The sequence below is a fragment of the Miniopterus natalensis genome, chromosome 5 (assembly GCF_054644295.1).
Source record: "Miniopterus natalensis isolate mMinNat1 chromosome 5, mMinNat1.hap1, whole genome shotgun sequence".
In the NCBI taxonomy this organism is placed as follows: Eukaryota; Metazoa; Chordata; class Mammalia; order Chiroptera; family Miniopteridae; genus Miniopterus; species Miniopterus natalensis.
In genome coordinates, this window is record NC_142085.1 from 18,578,584 (window position 1) to 18,593,259 (window position 14,676).

The 14,676-nt window shown below is 43.9% G+C and overlaps 1 protein-coding gene across 1 annotated transcript in view; it reads right to left on the reverse strand.

Annotated features, from left to right (window-relative positions):
• PLA2G7 (phospholipase A2 group VII) overlaps nucleotides 1–7,895 on the reverse strand; it is a 37,599-nt gene extending 29,704 nt beyond the window's left edge. Inside the window, exon 1 of the mRNA XM_087817127.1 lies at nucleotides 7,789–7,895. The gene's annotated coding sequence lies outside the window, so the exon portion shown is untranslated. The remainder of the gene's footprint in view (nucleotides 1–7,788) is intronic.
• Nucleotides 7,896–14,676: the final 6,781 nt, after the last annotated feature.

Sequence of the window (14,676 nt, forward strand, 5' to 3'; positions counted from 1 at the left end):
TGCTACCGGTGAAGAGAAAGAAAATTCTTGTTCACAAGTATCAGTGGTCTCTTTGTCAAACTCTTTCTGATTAACCTTTAGAATGGGAGTATATGGCAAGCAGAACAATGACACTACTCCCAGCCCCCACCCCCAAAAAAGTCCACATCCTAATCCCCAGTACCTGTAAAAATGTTAATTTACATGGCAAAGGGGAATTCGGGTTGCAGATGGAATTAGGGTTGCTAATTAGTTGACTTTAAGGGAGATTCTCCTGGAATATCCAGGAAGGCCCGATATAATCACAAAGGTCTATAAAGAGGCAGATAAAGAAGTCAAAGTGATGAGATGAGAGAAAAACTCAATCCACCCTTGCTGGCTTTGAAGATGAAGAAGTGGGGCCACAAGCCAAAGATGATGAGTGGCCTCTAGAATCTGGAAAAGGTAAGGAGACAGATCCTCCCCTAGAGTCTCCAGAAAGAAATGCAGCCCTGAAAACAGCCGGATTTTAGCCCAGTGAGGCCATTTCAGACGTCTGGCCTACAGAACTATAAGATTATAAATGTGTGTTGGTTTAAGCCAATAAATTTGTGATCATTTGTTATAGCAGCAATAGAAAACTAATACAGGAGCAGAGAAAGTTACACATAAGACCAGAGAGCAAATAATAGACCAATTTACTTCAGGCTAAAGTCAAAGAAAGTGATTTGTAAAATCTCACAATTGGCCCAGCTGAATGATTAAGAAGATAAAATCTTCTGCTTTGGATATTTCACAATAGGATGAAGGCAGGAGATTGTCAATCTTCCAGCCCTAATTTCTGAGCAATTTATTACTACTTTTTTACTGTAGTATCTTTGTTGTCATTTTAGGTGTTACATTACACACTCGTTGTTTAAAAAATTCAAAAATTACAGAGAAGTATAACTCTGAAAGTCCAAATTTCTGTAACTTTACACCCACTCACCCATTCCCTCCCCTGATCAGAAGCACTTTTGTATTGTGGAAGCTCCTGCTCATAATTAGATGTAAATGACCTCACACATTTTTCTATAACAATATTTTTAAAGCAACTATACCCTTGCTTGATAAGGAAACAATATTTCATTCTGAAGCAAGCTAAACGCAGCCAGAATATCATCCTATAGCAGTGATTCTCAATCAGGGCTGTTTTGCTTTCCAGAAGATATTTGGCAATGTCTGGAGACAGTTTTGGTTGTCACAACCGGGAGTGCGTGCTTCTGGCTTCTGGTGGGGACAGGCGGAGGATACTGATAACCATCTATGATGCACTGGACAGCCCCCATGACAGAGAAATATCCAGCCTGAAATGTCAATAATGCTGAGATTGAGAAACCCTGGTCTAAGGGATGCAGGCGAACCCAAATCCTTGTTTACTAAGGAAGAAATATTTCATTCTGAAACAGGCTATAGGGAGGCAGATGCCTGGTCAATACAATGGAGAACCTTTTGATAATCAGGCCTTTTGCGATGTATAACTCGCAATGTCATGAGAAGGCTTCAAACACTGCTAACTGGTCCCCTGCCGGGGGGGGGGGTTGAAAAGAGAGGGGTGCATGGGTGTGGTTGGACTCTGAGGTCCCGTCTTTATCTGAGAAATATGATCCCTTTTAAAACCATCGACAAAAATTACCTTACTTCATACTTGTTAATATTTAAAATAGGAAAGAGAAAAAAACTACCTAATCTATTAATATTATTTTTCTCTCTACCACATGAACTAATGGAATCAAAACTTAGTCTGGAGATTGTCTTAGATGTATAACATCTAAGTAAGTGACTTCTGCAAAAGACTCTAATGCTTCTTATCTTGGGAAGTAGACACAACTCTTGTGAAATCATTTCACAACCTAAGAAACTCAATAAAAGTCAAAAGAAAAATAAGCAGCAGTTCCCTATTGTGGAAGTAATTTCATAAAACAGCCATATATAAGTACAAGGACATAACAGCTGCAACTAAAATAAAATCAATTTGTTCTACTTACATTTTGAAAATGGGACCTCATCTGCACCCAGTGTGCAAATGTCCAGATGTCTGGAGCCCTAATCAGCTATAAGGCCATAGACATTAAGAGTTTTCTAAGACCACTATCACTGAGCAGTTTGATGCCATACTGAAAGCACACTGGGACATTCCACCCCAGTTAAAGCACATCTCATGGAAGTGCTGGGGCTTTAGGGACTTGAACAATGAAAGTTGAGTCAAGGGAACAATAACTAGACTGGTGAGGGAACAATGCAGCAAGTCACATGAGGAGCTGTTGAAGGAACTAGGGATGTTTATTCTGGGGGGGGGAAACCAGAGAATACATGACAGCTACAGATTTATGGAAAAGGGACATGTTCTACTTGGATCCAGATTGTAGAAGTTGGTCAGGAGCTTGACAACAATTACTGTATTCTCTTTATTAAAGGAGCAGTTTAAGTGCAGGTCTGGGGAATACCAGCAAGGATCCTGAGAAGGGATTCCTGCATTGAATGAGGGCAAGAGTGGAACAGCCAGCCAGATAACCCTCAACCTGAGGGTTAAGATCAGCCAGGCAACGTAGATGAGTTAAGCAGGACCCGTGTAATAGAAAAATCAGTGGTGGGCACTGTGACAAACAGGACCACCTAAAAGGGAGTCACACCCCTCTTCAGCTGATTGTTGTCATGTAGGAATGAGAGCTCCATGTCACCAGAGCTCCTAGCTTATTTTTCAAGAAATGCTGTAAAACTACATTCTTCTGTAAAATCTACTGATTTATAAAGGAGAGCAGCTAATTCAACATTTCAAAACATATAACTCAAACAGAATAGATGAGTGGCCTCCAGGGAGAACTAGAACAACCCTCCTTAAAGATGCCCCAACCACGCTCAATCCTAAGAGATGAAGATGGTAAATATGGCAGAAAAGAAGCCATACAGATCCCGGAATTGCTGTCACATTCTGTCTGCAATTTGAATCACCAGACTGGCCACTTCGAGCTGAAATTCAGACGCACTGACCAATAAATAATGAATGGGGTCTGGTAAGTGCAGATAACCGAGTCTCTAAGAGCTGGCTCTTGCCCTGCACACCACGTAATTGAGGAAGGGCTTCCACTCGCTTGAAAACAGAAACATCTCACTCTAGGGCCATGTGTGTCAACATGAGGCAGGAAAGAGAAATAGGTTTGCTTCACTGTGGTAGTTGATTGTCCTGTTGCTGAGGTCATTCCTACCCTAGGTGGTAAACAACACTGAAACTTTTCCCTGGCTCTCTAAAATCTAGTCAGTGGTCAACTAGGGAAGGTTCAAGAGCTTCCTTAGACAGTGAAAGCTTCACTCAGGGAAACAACCCTACTCAAGCCCGTTCCAACGCTCCCACCAGAAATCCTGCTGCCGCGTGTAGATTTTCAATGATCAAAAGGCCATCGTCACACAGATATCTGTGCACAGCCCTATTCAGGACAAAGGCAAAGCTGCTAACTCTTTTCTGTCCTTTTTTTCCAATTCCCTGTTTCAAATACTCTATTTTGAATTTTACCTGATCACTTTCAACTTCCCAAAGTGGTCTATCAGTTTAGCATTAAAATCACAGCATTCTATGATGGCATGTTTTATAGGTAGCTCTTAGTTAAAAGTTCCCAACACTATGAACAGAGCAGAACATTTTTTATGTATAATAAGTTACATTATTTGAAAAGAATAAGATAAATAAAAAGACACTGAAATTTATTATAAAAATTTTGAAAATGATGCACAGGGAATTCAAAGTGACATAATATTAGCACATAAGGATAGTAATAAAAATCTTACATTATCCTAAGAGTATATTCACAAGCTTATTTGTTTTTATAAGATATAACAATGTCATCCTCATTACATAGATGGGGAATTTGAAACAGAAACATTAACTTCCCACTCTACCTCCAAATATAGCTCTGCCTGCCTACTCTTCCACGCTCCACTAGATCACTACCAATACACCCGAGCTGGTCTCCTTTCCCCACCATCAGCCATTCCTCACATAGCACCCAGAGTGGCCTCTGAAAGAATGTAACTCTTATCTCCTCATGCCTCTGCTTCTAGCTTCTCACTGCACGTAAAGCCCAGAGGGCTTACCTCAGCCTACGAGGCTCTGCAGGCCCAGGCCCCTGCCCCTCCACCTCACTCCTCAGTTCTCCCCCTCCCTCACCTCCATCTAGCCACACTGCCTTTCAACTGTGCCTGAAACACACTGAGCTTGTTCCCAGGACTGTGCACTTGTAATCTTGTCCACTGGAACTGTCTGCCCATCTCCTTGGGGGCTCATCTGCAGGCCATCTCTCAAAAAAGCCTCTCCTCAAAACCCAATCCAAGAAGCTGGGCCCCTGCCCGGCTGGCATGGCTAAGTGGTTGAACAACGACCTATGATCCAGGAGACTGAGGTTTGAATCCCGGGCAGGGCACATGCTCCGGTTGCTGGGCTCAATCCCCAGCAGGGGTGTGAAGGAGATGGTCAATCAATGAGTCATCATCAATGTTTTTGTCTCTCTCTACCTCTCCCTTCCTCTCTCTGAAATCAATAAATAAAATACTAAAAAAAAAAAAAAAGCTGGGCCCCTCCCACCTCTCTCCCTTTCTCTCTAACATACACACAATACTCTACCACAGCACTGTTTCCTTTTCTTCAAAACTTGCAATACTACATGAATTTACCTTGCTCATCCCTCAGTTGTAGAACGTGAACTCCATGAGAACAGAGCCCTGTCTTAATCACATTGCTCTATATTCAGTGTCTGGCATACAGTAGGTATTCAATAAATCTTTTTTTATAATAGATTTTTATTGATTTCAGAGAGAGGAAGGGAGAAGGAGAGAGAGATAGAAACATCAATGATGAGAGAGGGTCACTGATTGGCTGCCTCCTGCTTGGCCCCCCTGGGGATCGAGCCCAAAGCCAGGCATGTGCCCTGACCAGCAACCGAACCACGATCCAACTGCGATCTCCTGGATCATAGGTCGATACTCAACCGCGGAGCCACACGGGCTGGGCTCAATAATTATTTCTTGAAGTCAGGGAAGGAATGCACAAAGCTGTACTAGCAATCAACTAGCTCCTTAATTCAATCAGTATCTATTCTTACAGTAGACTTTTCTTTCTCCTCAACTGCTAAGTTTATTTTTGAAAAGAAACTATAAGCCTATATAATAGACTGTTTCTATTAAAGTGCTATATCTGTAAAACGGTCGAAGTGACAGAGTACATAACAGATGATTGCTTCACAGAGAAAGGCAGTCAAAATCCACTGCCCATCCTTTCAAACCACAAAGCTTCCACAGAATTCCAGAACAATATAAATTTTGAGCTCAATGTTTCCCCTTCGATTTCTTATCACTCAATACTTTCTCTTCAGTGTTTCACTTTTATGGAAATTTCTCAATGTCTCAAGAGGTCAGTGGGGCCAATAATCATGGGTGTTAAAATCAGGCTTGCCCTGGCAGGTGTTGCTCAGGTGGTTGGGTGTCATCCCATGCACTGAAGGGTTGCCGGTTCGATTCCAAGTCAAGGCACATTCCTGGGTTGGGCTTGATCCCTGGTGGGGGTGGGGATGGAGGACTTGATGTGTGTGATGTGTGGGAGGCAGCCAATCCATGTTATACTCTCACATTGATGTTTCTCTCTCTCCGTTCTTCTCTCTCTCAAAATCAATGAATTGTTAAAAAAAAAAAAAATCAGGCTTAAGATGAACAAAGGTATAAATAACCTGATTACAGGGGCACTGATAATTTCCAAAGATTGAGCACCTGAATTAATCTGAAATATAATGATATTACTTATAAAATTGTAAAACACATATACTTATGTAAACAGGGATTTAAGGGTTTTTTTCCTTGTGCTTCTTTCTCCTAGGCCTTTGCACCCTGCACTCCCCTTGGACTAAAGCAGTTAAGGAGGTGGCACAGCTGTGAACAATGGGTTAAGATGTCACCTTATCAAGACATCCCTAGGTGACCAAGATCAAAAGAATGACTTCCAGGGCTGCAGGTAGCTGCTTTCCATTCCCAGCCTCAGTTTGCCCCATATAACCCGATCCCTCGGGCCACTCCCGAAGACAGGTTTTGGATGCTCGCATGCTCCCTGTCTTCTTGGTTAGCCAGCCTTCTCAATAAACACCTTACATGATTCCCAGCCCTGAGCCCCTTTCCTTTCCAGAAAGTATCCATTTTCTGAGGTGTCAGGGAAAGGAAAACAGGTGCCAAAACTCCAGCTGACTTTCCCAGGGGGCCCATTCCAGTTGCTCAGGTACCTAGTCAGCACTTTCCTTAATGCCCTGTGCTGAGAGTCTCAAAGAGGAAGGAAAATTGTATTAGTCCCCAAATCTAACCAGGTGAGGGAATGCATATTCCTCACCACCGAAGTGCACAAGCACAGACATAAAGTGGAGAGGAAATGAGGAACCAGCTTCCCAGGCTTCTGTTTTCGGGGAACAGTTGGGGTGCTAAGCAAGCCCTTTCGCACCTCAGAAGGGATTTCTCAATTGTCAAATGAGTTGCTGAGCCAGATTAACATCCCTCCCAACTCTGCTACTCCCTCACTGCTAGTAGCTCTACCGACACTGGAAGCCCTGGTGACAGTCTGTGATGACAGAGTGTGGTGTCTGCCTTGAGAACAAAGGGCCCACTTCAATGAAGGGCATCACCACGCTGTCCACAGCAGCAACTCCTGCACAAATGTCTGGGGAAGAGAGAGAACCCTTCGTGCCCATGGGCAGTGAGTGGAAGTGGGCAAGCTGGAAAATGCCACTTGGGTGGCTCTCTCCCCAGGGCCACCAGAACTCCCTCTGTGAGGAAATCTGTCCAGGTCCTGGCAGCTCACCCGTCCCTCGTGGGGGCCAGAAGGCCATCTCCTTCTTATGGATCAGACCAATACTTAATACCTTCGTCCCCGAGTTCCATGTTAGCCCAATACTTGGTCCTGAGCCTTTTGGGATGGCCCACACTTTAACAACAGACACATTTTCCTGCCCTTACTCACATACCAGTCTCCCAGCTCAGCATCTCATTCGGGTCAAAGGCAATTTGTGCAAGCCTGATTTGTTAACACCAGTCCCTCCCAACCTGAACCTGTGTGTCCTTCAAAGGTGGCAAGCTCCCCTTAGGAGCCCGCCACACCTCTCTCCTCCCTCCCCCTCACCTCTGCAGCTGCCCCAAGAACCACGGGTCTGATGGAAAGCCTGGCCTCTTCGGGTTTTTTGGAGACAGAAACTTCTAGGAGAAGCTCCAGGGGATGAGGGACAAGAGCACATTCTCTGCTCCCCTCCCGCCCCAGGGCTGAGCAGCCCTGAGCCTACCTGGCCCGAAGTGGGGAGCTCTGGGACTCGAGGAGCGACAGAGCCGAGCAGGGACAGCACTGCTTTGTTTTTGTAATTCTGGTCCTAAAACAGCTACTCGGAGCTGGGCTGGTGCAGAAGCAATACGCCCTAAGGGATGGTTTTGCTTTGTTTTGTCCCAGCGAGAGGCCCATAGAGGAGAAAACGCCCTGGGTTTCCAGTTCCCCTGGCCTGATTCTCCCCTTCGGCACCGAATCGGATTCTTCCTCCAGACAAGCTTTGGGCGACCTGGGTTTGAATTCCGTTCCGCCGATCGCAAACACCCCAGCGCTGTCCCCGAGGGCAGCGGGCACCGCGAGCCCGGCGCCGGCCAGGAGGCGGGCACGGCTCCAGCTGCGCCGCTTCCCCGAGCTCCGCGCGGCTCCGGCTCCGGCTCCTCCGCCTCGAGCGCCGCGCGGGTGCAGCGCGGGCCCCGCCGCCCCGCACCCCTCCCCCGGCGCCCGCCTCTCACCGTGCGCCGCGGCGAGCTGCTCTCCAGAGCCGGGTCCCCGGGAGCGTTCCGCGGCGCACCGACGGCCCCCGAGCGGGTCGAACGCGGCTCTGCGCCTCTGCCTGCAGCAGTCCCCGCGCAACTCCGGCGCGCGCGGGCGAAAGGGCAGTCGCGGGCTTTGCCCTCTGTGCGTCCTGGGAGGTCTTATGGCCCCGACTTCCCCTCCCCCAGCTGCGGGAGGAGGGGCCGGGGAGGAGCGTGCGGCCACCAGCTTCTCACTAGCAGAGGCAGCTTGGGATGCGAGGGTGCTCTGGCGCACCCAACACCCACCCCAGGGCCCGCGATCCCGCAGCCTGGATCTGCGAATTCATTTAACCCGCCCTGGCATGGACTCAGACGGCGCCTGGGACGGGTGCTGTGCCCCCCCCCCCCCGTCCTGTTCTCAGACTCCATTCTGATTCAGATTAGATCTGTTCCCTGTTTAATTCGCCCCACATCAAGCCAACCGTGCTTGTTGCACTAGATTCCCTCTGCTGGCATCTGTGCCATGGCATGCCCTGCGCATTCCGGTACAGCGCAGGGTGGACACAAGTCAAAAACAGTGTAGACTGTGCTGTGGATTGGAAGGCCTGCCACTGTGTTGGTTTCATTTCTCCTTGGAAGTGCAGTGCAAGGCAATCAGAAAGAGCAATTATGTCCTGGGGGGAAATGGTGTAAGAAGGGCCATCTCACAGCTCAGTTTAGCCCAATTTTTTGGAGTTTAACTGAAATTCCCGCCTTTTTCCAATGCTTCCTCCGCAATCCACTTCTAATAAAAGCATATTTATTAAAAGTTTCAGTTAGAGACTCAGGGAACACGGTTTGACATTTATGTCTAGTGTTATTAAAGTTTGCATGTTTTAAATCTTGATTTTTGTGAGGTTTTGTGGATGGGTGGGTGAAAGAAGTGTAAATGAAATTTATGTTATTTTTATTCTGAGAACTCAGGAGTAAGAAGACATGGATAACAGCTCCTTTCTCCCACTTACGAGTGCTGCGACCTTGGGCAAATTTTTCAGCCTTTCTGCTTCTCAGTTTCTTCATCCCTATCAGGGAAATAATCAAAGTACGTCAGTGAGAGTCACCTTGTGGGAATGAAATGCAAATGCACATGAAATACTTAGGGTGAGCCTGGTCACGGCCAACATTCAACAGTGGTATCTAATATTAATATCTATAAAGAAGCAATGACTTATGTAAACCCAATGGATGAAAAATTAAATAAAACTGTATTAGCCTAATGACATTTTCCTGTACTACCCGAGAAAACCTCCTGTTTAACAAATTGCCCCAGAATATTAATCTAAATGGGCACTTGTGTTCTAAAAGGATACCCAAGAGATCTCTCAGACTCTTTCCCCTTTGGCCTCAAAATGAGATAAAGCAGCTCGATATTCTGCATCACACTCAAAAAGATGGTGGGGTTTGAAAGCAGGTCTTGAAGGCAAATGTGAAGTATTTTATTTATTTCTCTCAACGCCAGCTCTATGCCTCGCCGTCATCATCAGATCATATTCTCTGAGGCTGATGGAGTGGTTGGCATTTAGCAGGTTCGTGCCTGGAGAAAACACCCAGGGTAGGGTTGCCAGATTGAGCAAATAAAACTACAGGACACCTGGTTACATCTGAATTTCAGGCAAACAGCAAAAAGGTTTCAGTATAAGTGTGTCCCGTGCAATATTTGGAATATAGTTTTACTAAAAATTATTTGTTGTTTACCTGAAATTCAAATTTAACTGGGCATTTTGTGTTGTACCTGGCGACGCTAGTCTGCTGAAATGAATAAAGAATGGGCCTCACTTTCGGAAAGGAAGGCAGGTCGACAGACATAAAGGTCACAAGGTGGGTCTGGTGTCGGGTTTGCTTCAGTGTTACTCAGTGAAGGAAAGAAATAATGTACTTGTGTTTATAAGTTGATTCTTTGTTGAACTATTTCTTATCTTTTATTTTTACAAAATAAAATTTTAATGTTTTTATTGGTTTTAGAGACAGAGGAAGTGAGAGGAATAGAGAGATAGAAACATGGATGAGAGAAACATCAAGCTGCTGCCTCCTGCATGACCCCTACTGGGGGTGGAGCCGGCAACCCGGGCACGTGCCCTGCCCGGAATTGCACCAGGGACCTCTTTGTTCATAGTGTGGACAGAAAGGGGCCACATACTAAACCTGAAAAGCTCAGAGCAGGCCTGTGTGGCGGCCTTGCAAACTAGGAGGCCTAAAATAACCACAAAAGATGGTCTGAAATTAAAACTTTTGGACATAAGCTCTTTATGGTTGGTAGCCATGTCCTGAGGCAGTATTTTTCTCTAACAAGAGTTAATTTTCACTCAACTAAGCCTGTCCAGTTGTCTTTTGCATCTGAAATAAGCATGCCTGATTAACACACGCCTTTGCAAAACAAAACAGTCCCCCCCCCCCCCCCCCATGTACCAAGGCAGAGACCAGGAATCTTCACATTGTTATTTATATCTTGTTAACTATTCACTGTTAACTGTCCTGTACCCACCTATGTAGAAGTATGTGTCTATCATTTTACTTTTTATCCAATCCCAGAGGTTTCCCCACTTTGCTTTCTCCCTCTTCCCTCATCTATCACCAGTGATTTTCACGTAACCCACTTGTGTCTTCTCCTTTGATTGTAATGTAAAAAACAAGGTGCAAAACTGCCATTCTCTGGAGCATTATTTCAATCCATTGAGATTTTAGCTCTTTAGCATATGTTGACAGTCTGGCTCAAACTCACAAAAAATTCTTCACAGGTTTGAATGTTTTCTTACGTTCACAATGCGTCATCACTCAACACTGAGCCACACCAGCAGGGCTATTTCTTATCTTTTAATTCTCACTCCCATTTCCCACCAACATAGTGATAGGGACACTTATAATGTCCAAGGATTGAGCACCTGAATTAATCTGAAATATAATCATATTACTTATAAAATTGTAGAACACATGTACTTACGTGAGCAGGGCTTTAATTTTCCTTTTCCTTAAGTTTCTTTTTCCTAGGCCTTTATGCCCATATACTACCCTTGACTCTGGACAAAGCAATTAAGGCAGTGACGCAGCTATGGACAATGTGTCCTTGAACAGACATGGTCAGGCTGGCCCAACCAAGAGTCAAGATATCATCTTATCGAGACATCGCCAGGTCACCAAGAACAACAGCAAAATTCTACAACACATCATCTGTACACTGTATTTTGTGTTCATCGCCCCAAGTCAAGTCTTCTTCCCTTACCATTTATCCCCCTACACCCTCGTCTACCTCTCCCATCCCTCCCCCTGACCAATCACCACACTGTTTTTCAAGTCCATGAGTTCTTCCTCTTTTTCTCCTTTTTTACTCAATTCTTCCACCTCCACCCACCCAGCCTTTCCCCTCCCACCCACACGGCACCCAGACAGCAGTCAGCCAACTCGAGATCTATGAGTCTGTCTCTATTTTGCTTGTTCATTCTGTTCATTAGACTCCACATACGAGTAAAATCATATGGTACTCGACTTTCTCGGACTGGCTTATTTCACTTAGCATAATGCTCTCCAGATCTATCCTTGCTGTCCAAAGGGTAAGATTTCCTTCTTTTTTATGGCTGAGTAGTATTCCATTGTGTAAATGTCCCACAGCTTTTTATCCACTCATCTACTGATGGGCACTTGGGCTGCTTCCAAATCTTGGCTGTTGTAAATAACACTGCAATGGACATAGGGGTGCATATATTCTTTCTGATTAGTGTTTCAGGTTTCTTCGGACATATTCCCAGAAGTGGAATCACTGGGTCATAAGGCAGTTCCATTTTTAATTTTTTGAGGTGACTCCATACTGCTTTCCACAGTGGCTGCAACAGTCTGCATTCCCACCAAGAGTGCACGAGGGTTCCCTTTTCCCCACACCCTCGCCAGCACGTGTTTGTTCATTTATTAACGGCAGCCATTCTGGCAGATGTAAGGTGATACCTCATTGTGGTTTGATTTGCATTTCTCTGATGATTAGTGATGTTGAGCGTCTTTTCTCATATATATTGGCCACTTGTATGTCCTCTTTGGAGAACTGTCTACTCATGTCCTTTGTCCATTTTTTTTAAATTGGATTGTTTGTTTTGTTAGTGCTGAGTTTTAAAAGTTCTTTATAAATTTTGGATATTAACCCCTTATCTGATGTATTGGTGAATATGTTCTCTCATTCAGTGAGTTGTCTTTTCATTTTGTTGGTTTCCTTTGCTTTGCAAAAACTTTTTAGTTTGATGTAATCCCATTTGCTTATTTTTTCTTTTGTTTCCCTTGCGCAAGGAGATATATCAGAAAAAATATTGCTACTAGAAATGTCTGAGATTTTACAGCCTATGTTTTCTTCTAAAATTTTTATGGTTTTGAGTCTTTTATGCATTTTGAGTTTATTATTTTGTTTGATGTAAGAAGGTGGTCTAGTTTCTTTTTATTTTTTTTATTTTGCACATATCTGTCCAATATTCCCAACCCCATTTATTGAATAGACTATCTTTACCTCATTGTTTGTTCCTGCCTCCTTTGTCAAATATTAATTGACAATTAAAGCATAGGTTTATTTCTGGGCTCTTTATTCTGTTCCATTGATCTATATGTCTGTTTTCATGCCAGTACCATGCTGTTTTGATTACTATGGCCTTGTAGTATAGCTTCATATCAGGTACTGTGATTCCTCCAACTTTGTTCTTCTTCCTCAAGATCACTGTTGCTATTTGGGATCTTTTTGTGGTTCCATATAAATATTTGGAATATTTGTTCTAGTTCTGTGAAATATACCACTGATATCTTGATAGGAATTGCACTGAATCTATAGATTGCTTTGGGTAGTATGGACATTTTAATGATGTTCATTCTTCCTATCCATGAACAGGGTATATGCTTCCACTTATTACTATCTTCTTCAATTTATTTCTTCAGCGTCTTATAATTTTCTGAGTACAGGTCTTTTACACCCCTTGGTTAAATTTATTCCTAGGTATTTTATTCTTTTAGAAGCAATTGTGAATGGGATTGTTTTTTTAGCGTCCCTTTCTGATAGTTCATTATTGGTGCATACAAATGCAACTGATTTTTGGGTATTTATTTTGCATCCTGCTACTTTACTGAATTCATTGACCAGTTCCAATAGTTTTTTGGTGGAATCTGTAGGGTTCTCCATACACGGTATCATGCCATCTGTAAACAAGGACAGTTTTACTTCTTCCTTTCCAGTTCGGACAATGGCTTTCAAAAATGAATAAGAGCTCACCTGGGAAGAAGAGAGGAAGAGAATTCTACAGAACGTGGAACTGCATGAGCAAAGGCACAGGGGCCTACAGTGAACAACATGATGTGGGAATGCCAAGTTCTCCATGTGGCAAGAGCATTAGGCACATAGGATGGAGCAGAAGGTAAGGATGTGAAGGTAAGCTGGGACTAAAATAACAGCCTCCTGAGTCATGTAATAGAGTTTGCACTGTGAGCTTCTTGACGACAGGAACTAAGTCATTTTTATTAGCCTGCATCCAATAAGAAACCTAACACATAGTAAGTAGTTGCCCAATAAATGCTTTCTGAATGAATGAAAAATATCTTGGGGGCAATGGGAGCCATCATAGTTTTTAAGTAGAGTAGTTGTGTTTCTTAATTTTGGAAAATAATTTTGTACTGAGAAAAGATGCATTGAGATTGGAGAAACCAAAAGCAGGGGATGGATTAGGAGGCTACTAGGAGAAAGGTGATGATATAAAACAAGACAGTGACAGTGGGAATTGAGATTGAAAGTTCTACTTGAGAGATATTTGCAAGGCAGAAATGGGTGTGAGGATAAAAAAGAAAAATGAGCCCAGCTGGGCATGGCTCAGGGGTTGAGCATCCACCTAGGATCCAGGCGATCAGGGTTTGATTCCCTGTCAGGTCACATGCCCAAACTGCAAGCTCAATCCCCAGTTGGGGGCGTGCAGGGGGCAGCCGATCAATGACTCTCTCATCATTGGTGTTTCTATCTCTCTCTCCCTCTCCTTTCCTCTCTCTGAAATCAATAAGGATATATTAAAAAAAAAGAGGAAAGAGTCCAAAATGGCCCTGAGATTTCTAGCTGGGGAAGCCAGGTAGATGATGGGCCATTAATTGAGAAAGAAAAATAGGAAAAAAAAACAGGTTGGAGAAGTGAATTAATAAATGAAATTCTGTGTATATTGGTTTGAAAGACCTGAGGATGGTGTTTTAAAAATTGTGAGTCTGGAATTATTAATGGCTTATGAAATATACTTGGTGAACATAGACAAGTAGTTTTTGTTGTTTGTTTTTGTTTTTTAAATATCCTTATTGATTTCAGAGAGAGGAAAGGAGAGGGAGACAGAGAGATAGAAACTTCATTGATGAGAGAGTCATTGATCTGCTGCCTCCTGCATGCCTCCCGCTGGAGATCAAGCCCGCAACCCGGGCATGTGCCCTGACGGGGAATCGAACCTCGATCTCCTGGATCCTAGGTTGATGCTCAACTGCTGAGCCACGCCCTGCTCGGCTAGACAAGTAATTTTTAATGAAATGGTACTTGACAAATTTTAAAGTGTATCATATGTGGTAAGGTTAAGTGTTGTTTCATAGAACTTTTATTTGCACATATATAGGTATGTATGTAACTGATTTAAAATGTGTTTTCCACCATATGTCAAAAAAATATTTGAGATCCTCTGCCTTTGGATGCCGGAGGGAGTAAGTGATGTGGGGAGTCGCCTTATACCTGCCTGGGAGAGCCCCCTGTGCACGCTTCTCTCCAGCTCTATTCAGCAACTTCACATTGATAGCTAGAAATCGGTCATAGCGGGGACTTCATGCCACAGAAATCAGCAAACACTGGAAAATGGGACTTTTCCCTCTATA